At 31.1% G+C, this 13,487-nt stretch overlaps 1 long non-coding RNA gene across 1 annotated transcript; it reads left to right on the top strand.

Annotated features, from left to right (window-relative positions):
• Positions 1-942: 942 nt before the first annotated feature.
• On the top strand, positions 943-12,662 carry LOC143054303 (uncharacterized). The gene is made up of 3 exons (XR_012971634.1): positions 943-1,055; positions 10,392-10,559; positions 12,564-12,662. It is a non-coding gene; the product is annotated as an uncharacterized LOC143054303 (long non-coding RNA).
• Positions 12,663-13,487: the final 825 nt, after the last annotated feature.

The raw sequence follows: 13,487 nt of genomic DNA, 5'->3' as shown, positions 1-13,487 counted from the left end.
GTACAGAATCACTGTGTATCAAACATCAAAAATCACTGAAACTGACATTATCAAGATGCTTGATTTCTTTATTGGCAGCATATTTGGTACCTTAGGAGGACGTGCTTTCTACAGACTCGGAATTTGAAAGGAAACCAATTTTGCCCTCTTCTTACCGACTTTGTTTTTGTCGACATAATTAAGACGGTATGTTATACATAAAACATAACAACGGGAGGCTAACAAAATGAATACATGTTAGTCGTCCATCCGTAGGTGTAATTTGAAAAATCAATAATGGCAACATTTTTAGAATTTTGAGTTTCATATGCTATTTAATTTGTCATTTGCTTTAACATCCCATCGTTTGGGAATCAATCAGTCTGGTGGTTCTTACACAGACGATGATACATTGTATGTACGAAGGATGTGATATGATATATATATATATATATATATATATATATATATATATATATATATATATATCACACATGGCTGTTGCTTAAATTGACTCACTTGTACTTAGAAATAATGGTTCCTTATAAATGACGAAAATTTCACCAACATGAGTTTGTATGTTTTTGGTTTTGATTTGTTTAGTTTTTTATTTGTAAAAGTAAAACAAAATAGCGCACAGTCCTGTTTACTGGAAATGCATAGATTTATGGAAAGCATTTTTATATTTTGCATGCTTCCTTTCAAAATTTTGTGAGGTAGACGAGTTATCAAATGATTTTACAATACACAATAATTGACAGATCGAAATGATATAGGATAGCTAACTTCGTGTCGGGGAAACTTAAATGATATCAATGTTATAAATTCCAAATTAACTATTATTTGATTCAGTAGTTTTACTGAACACACTATGCAACACCCATGTGAGAACCACTGAAAAGTGATTTACTTCCATAATATGTTATCATGATTATGAACACGATATCTTAAATATTTGTTTGACTTTTATCTACTTCCTTGTTTTGTGGCTGTAGGATTTGAATGGTTTTTCAATATGAATAAAATAATACAGTGGATTATGCTATTTGCTTTTGTCATAGATATGTGTGTGAATGGTAAGTAAAAACAATTTCTTATCAATTTAATTGATATTATCAAAATACTGTCTGTATATTCATTATAAAACATGAACGTAATAGGCTGATCTTGATTTTGTATGCTTATGCATGTTATGGTTAAGTTTAATTATTTAAAAGATAATATGTTTGATAAAAGTTTTGCCCTCGTGAGAGAAAACATTCAGACTCTTTTTTATGAATTGCGGGTTAAATTTAATCTGTTTTCGAAAACACACTTATAGATACAAGAAAATGTTAAAACCTAAAGAAAAGGTAATGTATCTATTAAATACTTTGTTTACTGGGCATAGCATAAATGTTAAGATTTCAACAATATAATGTCAGGTATTTACAAGGTGTATTTAAAGTCAGTGATAGTATAAACGGAAATATTTCTTCATTTTATTAATAACTATACAATTGATAATTGTATTCACAGCTACAAAACTAATAACTTCCTTAAGTATTCTTGTCGCTAGTCTACAACTTATTGTCTTTTCTAAACATTTAGAAACCTAGGGTGTATAGCTTTTCCACAAATTGTTAGCTTTGTTCCTAGATGCAGATGATTTTTCTATTTCGCGTAACTACAATTAAGATAAGTAACATTTTTTAAATAAATCACGTCTTAGGCTAAAACGTATGTGTTTTCACTGAAAAACTATAAATCAACTACAATCTATGTGTACTGAAACGCTAGCTTCGATTGTTTGAAGATTTCAACTAAATGGTGTCAGGCAATTACAAGGTGTATTAAAATCATGTAGTGGTTTGAAACAAGGTTCAGTCCCCTCTTTTCTACATAAGAACATGACGTACCAAGTCAGGAATATAACAGTTGTCCATTCGTTTGATGTGTTTAATCATTTGCTTCTGCCATTTTCATTAGGGTCTTTCAGTTTTGATTTTTCCGCGGAGTGCAGTATTTTTGTGATTTTACTTTTGCCTAGATGCTGATAATTTTGCGTACCTTCAATTAATATAATTTTTTTTTAAATAAATCACGTCTATGGCTAAAACGTATGTGTATTCACTGATAAAATATAAATCAACTACAGTCTATATGTGCTAAAAAGATACCTGTTATACATTCACCTTTCATAACAAATATTGATGCCAAATGTAGTTAATCAAACGCATAGCTTCGATGGTTAGTAAGCTATTTGTATAAGGCATCAGTCTTAGCATAAACCGTCTGTTCTATTTTTGCATTTAACGATAAAACATTACGTGGTTTTTTTTTTATCTGAAATGCTTAGATTTTTATCTTGTTTCTTGAAATGTCTGACCGCTTTTTTAAATGTTACAACAGGGTCAAAATCTTTAATTGTTTTTACATAGGCGGTAATGGTAACGTTTTTTCCTGTAGCTCAGTCCATATCGTTAACTTGGATATGTATGATAGCTTGTTTCGAAGCTGTGACATTTTCACATATGTGGTTAAATTTTCGGGGTACGAAGTGAGATTACTTTTTCCGTAAATTAGCAAACCCCGAACATCCTGTTGTGATGCGGCTCCTTGTGGTAAAATATCCCCTTTTTAACACAATAAGTTCTTTGAAAATTTAATACTTTGAACACATTCAATAGCTCCATAGTTTTTACACATTTATTCTATGTTCCTCTACTTTCCTAATCACCACAAATAATTAAGTTCAGTCATTTGCTAAAAATAGAAACATGTCCAATATCACTACACAGAGATTTTTTCTGTACACGTGACTTTTGAGTTCCTCATTTCAATGCGCATTAGGGATGTTGTCCCAACTAATGAACTAGCTTCTACTCTTCTTTAATTTGGTATACATTGTTTCATAGCTTAATTAACGTAAAGAATGATATTTTTATAACTAAGAAGGGCATTGTATTTACTTCGTGCGTATTTTCTTTTATATTATCTTAGACTATTCGTAAATTCTAACTTTGACATAGGAAAAAAGAGAAGAAAATTGATATTGAGACCAAAGGAAATATTGACAGTATACCAGACAATGATTTGCTAGAGAAGAAAAATCTTAATATGATTTTTTTTTCTGATTTTTTTTTCTCAAAAATATTAAAATTCTCATTATTATGCAATATATACATGTACATATTAAACATATACTTCATTTCTGAAAATCTCCAATCCCGGGATTTGTCTGTTTTATATAATTACTATAAAAATATCCGAAACACAAACCCATCCCAAATTATAAACCTTTCACAAGGCAATAGATGAATCTACATGGCTTTTTATGTTTCTTTGTTACATATGATGTGGCTCTGTACTTGAAGATCCATTCATTTTGTTCTTGTTCTATGATAATTTATGTAATCTTGTCTTAAATGTTGCTGATATGCGTTGTCTATATGCTTTTTGCATTTCTCTCTTGCAAATGATGTGGCTCTGTACTTAAACATCCTGTCATTGAGTTATTGTGCAATGGTAAATTATTGTTATATATTTGTTTGCTTTATAGTGATTAAGATAATAACACAATGTTGACTGCTGTACCTCTTTTGGACATTTTTACCTATTAAGTCTGCTTGTTTTGTTCACACATCGGTGTCAAACTAATGAAATTCAATACAATTGTCATACAAGTGAAAGGTTAAGATAGATATAAAACCAAGATTTAGTCCATCGTTTTCTAAATAAGAAAAAGACTGTACCAAGTCAGGAATATGACGTTTGTTCTTAATCCGGTTGATGTATTTGAGCTTTTGATTTTGCCATTTTATTAGTGGTTTTCCTTTTTTTGGATTTTCCTCGGACTTCACTAATTTTTATGACTTTCCTGTTTATAATACTTTGAAAAAACACTACTAAAAATCTGTCTGAACAACAACTCGAAGTAAAGACAACCATTTTATGGTAAATTTTATCACTCAAACCCGATTTGGAGGTAAAGCAAGGATTTAAAATGTAAATGTTTCTATTAAGGTAGTTCGGGGGTTTAAATTTTCGCGCCGTCTGCGCATAAAGTTGCGCATTGATATCGTAAATGATGTACATTGTCGTAATTTTCCATAACAATAAAATATGATCATTTAAATAATCTTTTTTATTCAAATGCATTGAGCAAGAGTTGAATAACTTTTAAATGCAATTTTAAAACTTAATAAAAATTTATTGTTACAATTGTCTTTGTTGAAAAGTACTTCCGTTCTAAAAATAAATATGGAGCATGTTTTTGACGAAGGAGAAGAATAAAGAGAGAATAACTCATATTTATCGAACACGTGAACTGCTTTTCATGAATACTGTAATGCAGATCGAAATTATAGATAACGATCTTCATTTTGGTAGCTTATGAAGCAGTTTCACCCTTGTCTTACACTAGAAAAGGTCCGACAAACATGCGAAAGATGATGTAAACAAATCATGAAAAGGGGGAAATTTAAACTGACAAGTAAGTACTAATGAATTGAATATACATGTTCAAAGAGCGATCCACGACCACTGAAAAATAACATGTAAGCGTAAATAATTTCAAAACAATATCCGTGTCGAACAACAAAACAATGACCCCGCCCCCTTTTCAGGCTGAAAATTAATTATAAATGTAACCATATGCATAGCTCATGGTACTTTTATCATGTAATAGATTTGAAAATTTGTGGACCTGAGAAATATGTCATCTGCATAGGGTTCAGACTATTTAGGTTTCTGGGAGAAAAGGTCATGATTCATGAAAGTAGGGGGGTTATATAATCATGATAATTACATGTATATGCAAACATAATTTTCTTGTTGTAAACCTGGAGTATTCGAATGTGAATGCAGTTGATTTTGCCCGGATTCCAGTTATAACATTTTTTTGTTAAGCATGCACACTTAAAATTTAGACATGTTAGAACAAATCCAAGCTATATAAAAAAGATGTGGTATGATTGCCAATTAGACAACTTCAATGTATCCAAAAGAGACCAAAATGGCACAGACATAAACAGCTATAGGTAACTGTACGTCCTTCAACAATGAGCAAAGCCCATACCGCATATATAGTCAGCGATGAAAGGCCCAGATATGACAATGTACATGATGTTCAACAATTCAAACAAGAAAACAAACGGCCTTATTTGTATAAAAAAAATTAGTGAAAAACAAATATGTAACACATAAACAAATGACAACCACTGAATTACAGGCTCCTGACTTTGGACAGACACATACATAAATAATGTGGCGGGGTAAAACAAGTTAGCCAGATCTAGACTGTATATAAAATTATTTTAAAAAATGAATCATTTCACAAAACTACCTTTCTTACCGATGGTCTGGATTGAGGGTTCTTCATTTCATTCCTATCTAATTCTTTATACCATTTATCTCTATTTCCCCCCCCCCCCCCCCATTTTTCTGTACTTGTTATAATTTAACAACCCTTCTTCATTGTTACATGTATGTCTATTTTCTTTATTTACAAATGTATTATGAACATTACATGCATTATTCTCTAATTTCTTTAAAACTTTTCCTTACCCTCCTATATTATATTTGATCAGGGGTTGAAATTGGCGCTGGTCCGGTGGTCCGAGACCAGTAGAATTTTTGTGGGACCAGTAGATTTTGTCAGCTGGTGGTCCGGCGGACCAGTAGAAATTTTTCGTTAATCACAGATTTCATCTCTATCTCGGTTTGTTTACCATGTTTACAAAAACATAAACATTAGAAATTATTTTTAAGGGTACTGGTGGTACTATTTTAAAAGTATTTAATTAATATCTCAAATGAGCGCACTACACAACAACACAAAATGTGGAAATTTTTTAATGGCATTAAAACGCAGGGCAAAACAAATTAATTAATTAAGCGACATTCAAAAGGAAGATTTTTCAAACTGACAAAAAAACGTAAATATAAAATATCCTGGGAAAAAGATCTCGAATGGTTAAATTGTAAAGTCGATTGTAATGTAATGCATTGTAAAACATGTGAACAATTTGCAGTGACAAACCTAGATGAGAAATGTATTTTTGTAAAAGGATCTTAAAATTTTAAAAAGATTTTGTACTTGCTCATGAACAAACATAACAGCACAAAAATCTACTAAAATAAAGAAGAGAAAAATAAAGAAGAGAAAAGCAGCTGAAAAAAAAAATAAAACTAAACATCCGTCATATCTTTTAGTGGTTATCAAATGAATGTCATTTTTGCAGAACCAGTAAATTTTAAGTCGGACCAGTAGATTTTAAGTCCACTGGTCTGGCTGGCCAGTAAACAAAAAAGCTTAAATTCGACCCCTGTATTTGATCCTACAGAACCTTCATGAGAGAAAAACAACACTTTTACTACCTAATCAGGAAAAGCGGTCTTGTCATAAAATGAATTTTTTCTAAATTTAAAAGGTCTCTACACAGTTATTTCTTAGTGCATTTCTTTAATATTTTAAAGACATTAAATAAAACTTTAAAAAATTACACCTGCGCTAAGTGGGTGTCATATTCTCTTGATGGCTTCAGACATTTTTTAACCTTTTTCAGCTGGTCCATTCATGACCAAAAGTTACAGTATAATTTCAACTCTTTAAATACTTCCTCTTTAAGGCATATTTTTCAAAGGTGTAGGAAATTTTTTTTCAAGATATGTAATCAAATTTATAAAAATGATTATATAATTGATTTTCATGTGGAACGCAAGGTAATGTTCACACAAGAGTCTTTATTTTGTAAATAAAGATAAAATCAAAGGATAATAAATTAACTATGTTCCTATATATGGATAGTAGGAACTAACCGATCTTAACCAACTTTGTTTGACAAGAGCTTACTAAATTTTAAGCCTACGGACCAAGTTTCATGGCAATTATAAGATATATATTATAGACAAAATGTTTTTAAAGACTAATTTGATGTACATGTATCAGACATGTAGAATGTATAATAGTTATTCAAAAGTCAAAATTATAAAAATGTATGAGTAAGTGGCTTTTAGCATGTTTAGTAGGTTTTTGAATGAAAAGGGGGGGGGGGGCTTGTATGGAGAGGTGGTATTTTCCTGCAATTTAAAACCTTGTGAATGTTTTTGTTGTATACATGTAAATAATCCCAGTGGCGGATCCAGAATTTTTCGTAAGTGGGGGCCCACTAACTGCCTAAAAGGGGATCCGCTCAGGTGATTCCCTATATTATTAACCAAAATTTCCCAGGGCTGCCTCTGAATCCTCCCATATGTTTAAAATGTACTTTAAATAGAAAGGAATTTACAAATGGCATAGTATATTAAATGTAATAATTTAATAGTACGTTATGTATTAAAAAGTCTTAGGCCAAAAACACTTGAAATAATTCAGGGTCAATTTAGGCCCCTAGCACATACATTGTATTTACATTTAAAAATGCATAACTACAGCTGAAGTTATTAAAACTTGCTTTTTTGGGGGCTGATTTCTATTGCATGTAATTTTAGTCTCAAGAGGCATACATGTATATTTGAACCACTTACTATCCTACAGTAGAAAAGAAAAATAACATGTGAAATACAGCAGTTACAAAAAATATTGTAAAATGCGAATATACTGAAATCTTTAATTTTATGACAGACATTATGTACATACAAACCTCATCACATTTTTCTTGCTCCATAAAGTTTATAAGACAAGGGTCCCGACTATTCATACAACTCATTCTGCAAATTTATCTGTGATAATCTACTTTTCGCTAGATTTAGAGTTCACATATGAATAATACAAATTGATAAAACCCATTTTATTGTAACAAATATGGATTAAGCACAAAAATAACTTGATGCTCCACAGGGCGCAGCATTATACAACCGCAGAGGTCAACCCTCTTTGAACAATAAACAACAACTGTTATTTTGCTCAAAAAAATCTCTTGGATGGCTGGTGACCCGCAAAATTTATTTCAATTTAATAAAATAGAGACATCAAGCTTTACAGTATGAAAAAATGAGCAACGTCTGTCATTTATTTTGCTCTGAAAATTCAATCAAAGATATTTTATGCCTGTTTTCCTTATATTTAGCCTATTTGCACTCATTTTCAGAGGTCAAAAAATCTCTTGGATGGCCGGTGACCCCCAAATTTTATTTCAATTTTATAAAATAAAGACATTAAACTTTACAGTATGAAATAATGAGCAACTTCTGTCATTTATTTTGCTCTGAAAATTCAATCAAAGATATTTTATGCCTGTTTTCCCTATATTTAGCCTATTTGCACTCATTTTCATAGGTCAAAAATCTCTTCGATGGCCGGTGACCCCCAAATTTTATTTCAATTTTATAAAATAAAGACATTAAACTTTACAGTATGAAATAATGAGCAACTTCTGTCATTTATTTTGCTCTGAAAATTCAATCAAAGATATTTTATGCCTGTTTTCCCTATATTTAGCCTATTTGCACTCATTTTCATAGGTCAAAAATCTCTTCGATGGCCGGTGACCCCCCAAATTTTATTTTAATTTTATAAAATAGAGACATCAAGCTTTACAGTATGAAAAAATGAGCAACTTTTGTCATTTATTTTTCTCTGAAAATTCAATCAAAGATATTTTATGCCTGTTTTCCTTATATTTAGCCTATTTGCACTCATTTTCAGAGGTCAAAAAATCTCTTGGATGGCCGGTGACCCCCAAATTTTATTTCAATTTTATAAAATAAAGACATTAAACTTTACAGTATGAAATAATGAGCAACTTCTGTCATTTATTTTGCTCTGAAAATTCAATCAAAGATATTTTATGCCTGTTTTCCCTATATTTAGCCTATTTGCACTCATTTTCATAGGTCAAAAATCTCTTCGATGGCCGGTGACCCCCCAAATTTTATTTTAATTTTATAAAATAGAGACATCAAGCTTTACAGTATGAAAAAATGAGCAACTTTTGTCATTTATTTTTCTCTGAAAATTCAATCAAAGATATTTTATGCCTGTTTTCCTTATATTTAGCCTATTTGCACTCATTTTCAGAGGTCAAAAAATCTCTTGGATGGCCGGTGACCCCCAAATTTTATTTCAATTTTATAAAATAAAGACATCAAACTTTACAGTATAAAATAATGAGCAACTTCTGTCATTTATTTTGCTCTGAAAATTCAATCAAAGATATTTTATGCCTGTTTTCCCTATATTTAGCCTATTTGCACTCATTTTCAGAGGTCAAAAAATCTCTTGGATGGCCGGTGACCCCCAAATTTTATTTCAATTTTATAAAATAAAGACATCAAACTTTACAGTATAAAATAATGAGCAACTTCTGTCATTTATTTTTCTCTGAAAATTCAATCAAAGATATTTTATGCCTGTTTTCCCTATATTTAGCCTATTTGCACTCATTTTCAGAGGTCAAAATATCTCTTGGATGGCCGGTGACCCCCAAATTTTATTCCAATTTTATAAAATAAAGACATCAAACTTTACAGTATGAAATAATGAGCAACTTCTGTCATTTATTTTGCTCTGAAAATTCAATCAAAGATATTTTATGCCTGTTTTCCCTATATTTAGCATTATTTGCACTCATTTTCAGAGGTCAAAAAATCTCTTGGATGGCCGGTGACACCCAAATTTTATCTCAATTTTATAAAATAGAGATATCAAGCTTTACAGTATGAAAAAATGAGCAACTTCTGTCATTTATTTTGCTCTGAAAATTCAATCAAAGATATTTTATGCCTGTTTTCCCTATATTTAGCCTATTTGCACTCATTTTCCGAGGTCAAAAAATCTCTTGGATGGCCGGTGACCCCCAAATTTTATTTCAATTTTATAAAATAGAGATATCAAGCTTTACAGTATGAAAAAATGAGCAACTTCTGTCATTTATTTTGCTCTGAAAATTCAATCAAAGATATTTTATGCCTGTTTTCCCTATATTTAGCCTATTTGCACTCATTTTCAGTGGTCAAAATATCTCTTGGATGGCCGGTGACCCCCAAATTTTATTTCAATTTTATAAAATAGAGACATCAAGCTTTACAATATGAAAAAATGAGCAACTTCTGTCATTTATTTTGCTTTGAAAATTCAATCAAATTGTTTTTTGTCCATTTTCCCTATATTTCCATATAACCTATTTGCACTCATTTTCAGAGGTCAAAATATGTCTTAGATGGCCGGTGACCCCCAATTTTTTTTGCATTTTTTCATTTACAATACTTCAAAGTTAAATTTCACAAAGTATAAGAAAATTCTGTCATTTTTTTTCTATACCCCTGAACTACCTTAAAATAGAGAAAAATGTGTTCGGACATATCTCTATGTAAATAATACCTTATAAAAAGGAAAATCATACTGTTATAGACAGTAATTGATTTTCATTATATTGGCATTTAAAGAAAGTCTTTTCTCGTTCAAACAAATAATTTTTCATATGATCAAGCATATCACACGGAGAGAAAAACCTGGAAAGCTGCTTTTGTTGAATGTGGCAGTAATGGATTAGAGTTTGACGAAAATGTGTTGATAAATATTGATGTACTGTCTGACAAGGAGTTTTGGATTGGCATGGCCATTTACCGTGTAACTACACCATGGATTGAAGTATTGGGTACGTGGTACGTTTAATTGAATAGCAGCACAATTTAAGAATGTTGAATTGTCAAATGTTTAATATCTACAGTCACATACAAAATCTCAATAAAAGTAAAACCTTTTTCAGTTTATCTTATGTGTTGTTTTTTTGAAAAAATGCAACAAACCTTTGATACACGTAAGCCAAGCATAAAGTTCCACTCATTGAAAAATATAGATATGTCTTTTCTAAGATTTCATGGCTGCTGAACGTTCATTATATTCATGGACTATAATATTTTTCTATCTATTTTTATAGGAGCCCAATAGACAATTGTGTCTGGTAGAAACATTGGACAAGGGAAATTGTATTCCCTGGCATAAGCATACATTAATATAGTGAACTTTTATATTTTTATCTTGTTTTGCCACTTTTTAAAATAGCGGAAATAGCTAATCGTGACCTTTTAATTCCAACCGAAAAAAGAACGGGATTAACTAAAAGCAGCGCCTGCTTACAATGCATATATCTCCTTGTTGTATGTCCTATCATAACTTCCTTGATAAAAGGTTGCTGCTTACTATGATACTATTAAACCAAAGGTTCCAAGTGGTGAAGTTGAATTAATCACTTCGTAAATTTTATGTTCTGTTCTGTGACCGTTTTATAATATACGTTTCACAGATGATAGCGGATATGTTCCTAATGTCGTAAAAAGAAACCTGTTTCCTGTTTCCGAATGTGACCTTCCAAATAACCTGGTTTGTACTAACATTAGCAACACGACGGTTGTCACTTGTAGAGCATGATCTGCTTACCCTTCCAAAGATTCTGAGATCACTACTTTTTTTGGTTTAAGTTCGTGATGCTCAGTTCTTTAGTTTTCTATGTTGTGTTTTGTATACTATTGTTTGTTTGTTTGTCGTTTCCTTTTTAAGCTACAGTAATGTTAGTTTATTTCGGACTCACAAATTTGAATGTCCCTCGGGTGTCTTTTGTCTCTCTCTCTTTAAGACGAACTGTGGCAAACTATATGTTTTGTTAATAAGTTGTTTTGGGTGCATGCGGATAGGGTGTTTTGTCTTATTGAATTTATTTCAACAAAATTAAAAATAAATAAATCAGTATGAACATTTGGAGTTTGTACGGTTGCCTGTAATTACTTACATTTATTTTATATAAACTCTGGTCATTTGGCTTCAATATCAAATCTCCTTAGTTTTACCTGATTTTTCTTAGACATCGTCACAACAAGTTACATCAATTTAAACATAGGAGATATACTCAGTTTTTGTTTTCATTGCATTTTTGAAGTACAGTATAGCACTTATAAACAACATGCAAATGTAATTATTTTAATTAACGTATGAGATCATTATTCGCAAGTATATTTTTGCAATTTTCAATTCTCAACCTTAATTATATTTAGTTCAAAATTTTCAGTCTGAATATAAATGCGCTACGATACAGTCCTTGGATGGTGTAAACTTCCCACTAACACCATACACCATTACACCATACACCATTACACCATACACCATTACACCATACACCATTACACCATACACCTTGTACCATTACACCATACACGTTACACCTTTGCACCATACACTTTACACATTACACCATACACCATTCCCCATTCTATCTACACGATCCAAAATTACCCATAATGCAATTAAATTTCAAATATTAAGATTATTATCATTGTTTATGTTTACAATACGAACAAAATAAAATAAAAAGAACTTCGTTTTCAACCAATGATATGTCGTACACCATCATTCACACCATGCCCGATCGCACGGTACAAAATCACACCATTCCTCAAATACCATTACATCATTCCCCTTACACCATACACCTTAGCACCATACACCTTACACCATTGCACCATATGCCATACACCATTACACCAAACACGTTTTTTTGGGAAGTTTACACCATCCAAGGGCTGTAGATTCTATCAATGAATTTTGATTTTTATTATGCTATCAAAATACTATTTTAACAATGTTATCAAATTTTTTTTGTCAACAGGTTGTTATGCAGAGCCAAGTGGTAAGGAAGTTTTCAAAACCCCCTCAATTGTATTATGCCAAAAGCAATGTGAAACATATCCATTATTTGGTTACAGTGTAAGTTTTAAATTTATTTTTATATGAAGCCCTTACACCTTAATTTTTTATATATATTTATTTCAAAACTATTTAAAGAAAACAAAAAAACAAAATAATGACGAAAATAACATTACAATGACACGTAAACAACAAAAACCTATAAAAATATGACTAATGCAGTTATCACTGTCAGATCTTCATATACATACTTTTCACGATTTATTCATAATGTTTATAGTATAATTCATTAGGAACAGGATGGATGTTCGTAAAGAATGATTGTAATATATTTTCTGTTTTTGTATAAATAACATCAAAACTGTAGTGCACACTGAATAACCCGCGTATTGTGTTTAAAAAGTGCTCCACAATTTTAAGGTTATTTGGAAGTATTATTACAGTATTAATTTCTTATTCCTAATTCAATTTGTAAGGAGTAAATCTAAAACGATGATGATGTCACGGTTTTATAACAAAAAGGTGCCTAAGACCTAATAGACCAATTTTACCAAATAACAATATTTGTTATATCCAAAAAAAAACATTTTCGCTATGTTGTCAGTTTTCATTTCCTCGATTGAAATGTTCGGTGGCTCTTACAATTTGTGCATGTTGGATGTATAAGAGAGACGATATACTCATAAGTTGAAAAGGAACTGACAATGCAATGACTAGAATGGAAAAGACCAACAGACACACAACAGTATGCACAACACAACATAAAAACTAAAATGTGGCCGCACGACCCCTACCAATAACTGAGGATGATCATAAGTGCTCCGGAAGTGTAAGTGGATCCGGTTTCAGATTCGTCAACCGTCGTGTTTTTCATGAAAGTACAAAC

Source organism: Mytilus galloprovincialis, chromosome 12 (genome assembly GCF_965363235.1).
Source record: "Mytilus galloprovincialis chromosome 12, xbMytGall1.hap1.1, whole genome shotgun sequence".
Lineage (NCBI taxonomy): Eukaryota > Metazoa > Mollusca > Bivalvia > Mytilida > Mytilidae > Mytilus > Mytilus galloprovincialis.
This window is presented reverse-complemented; position numbering and strand designations above follow the sequence as displayed.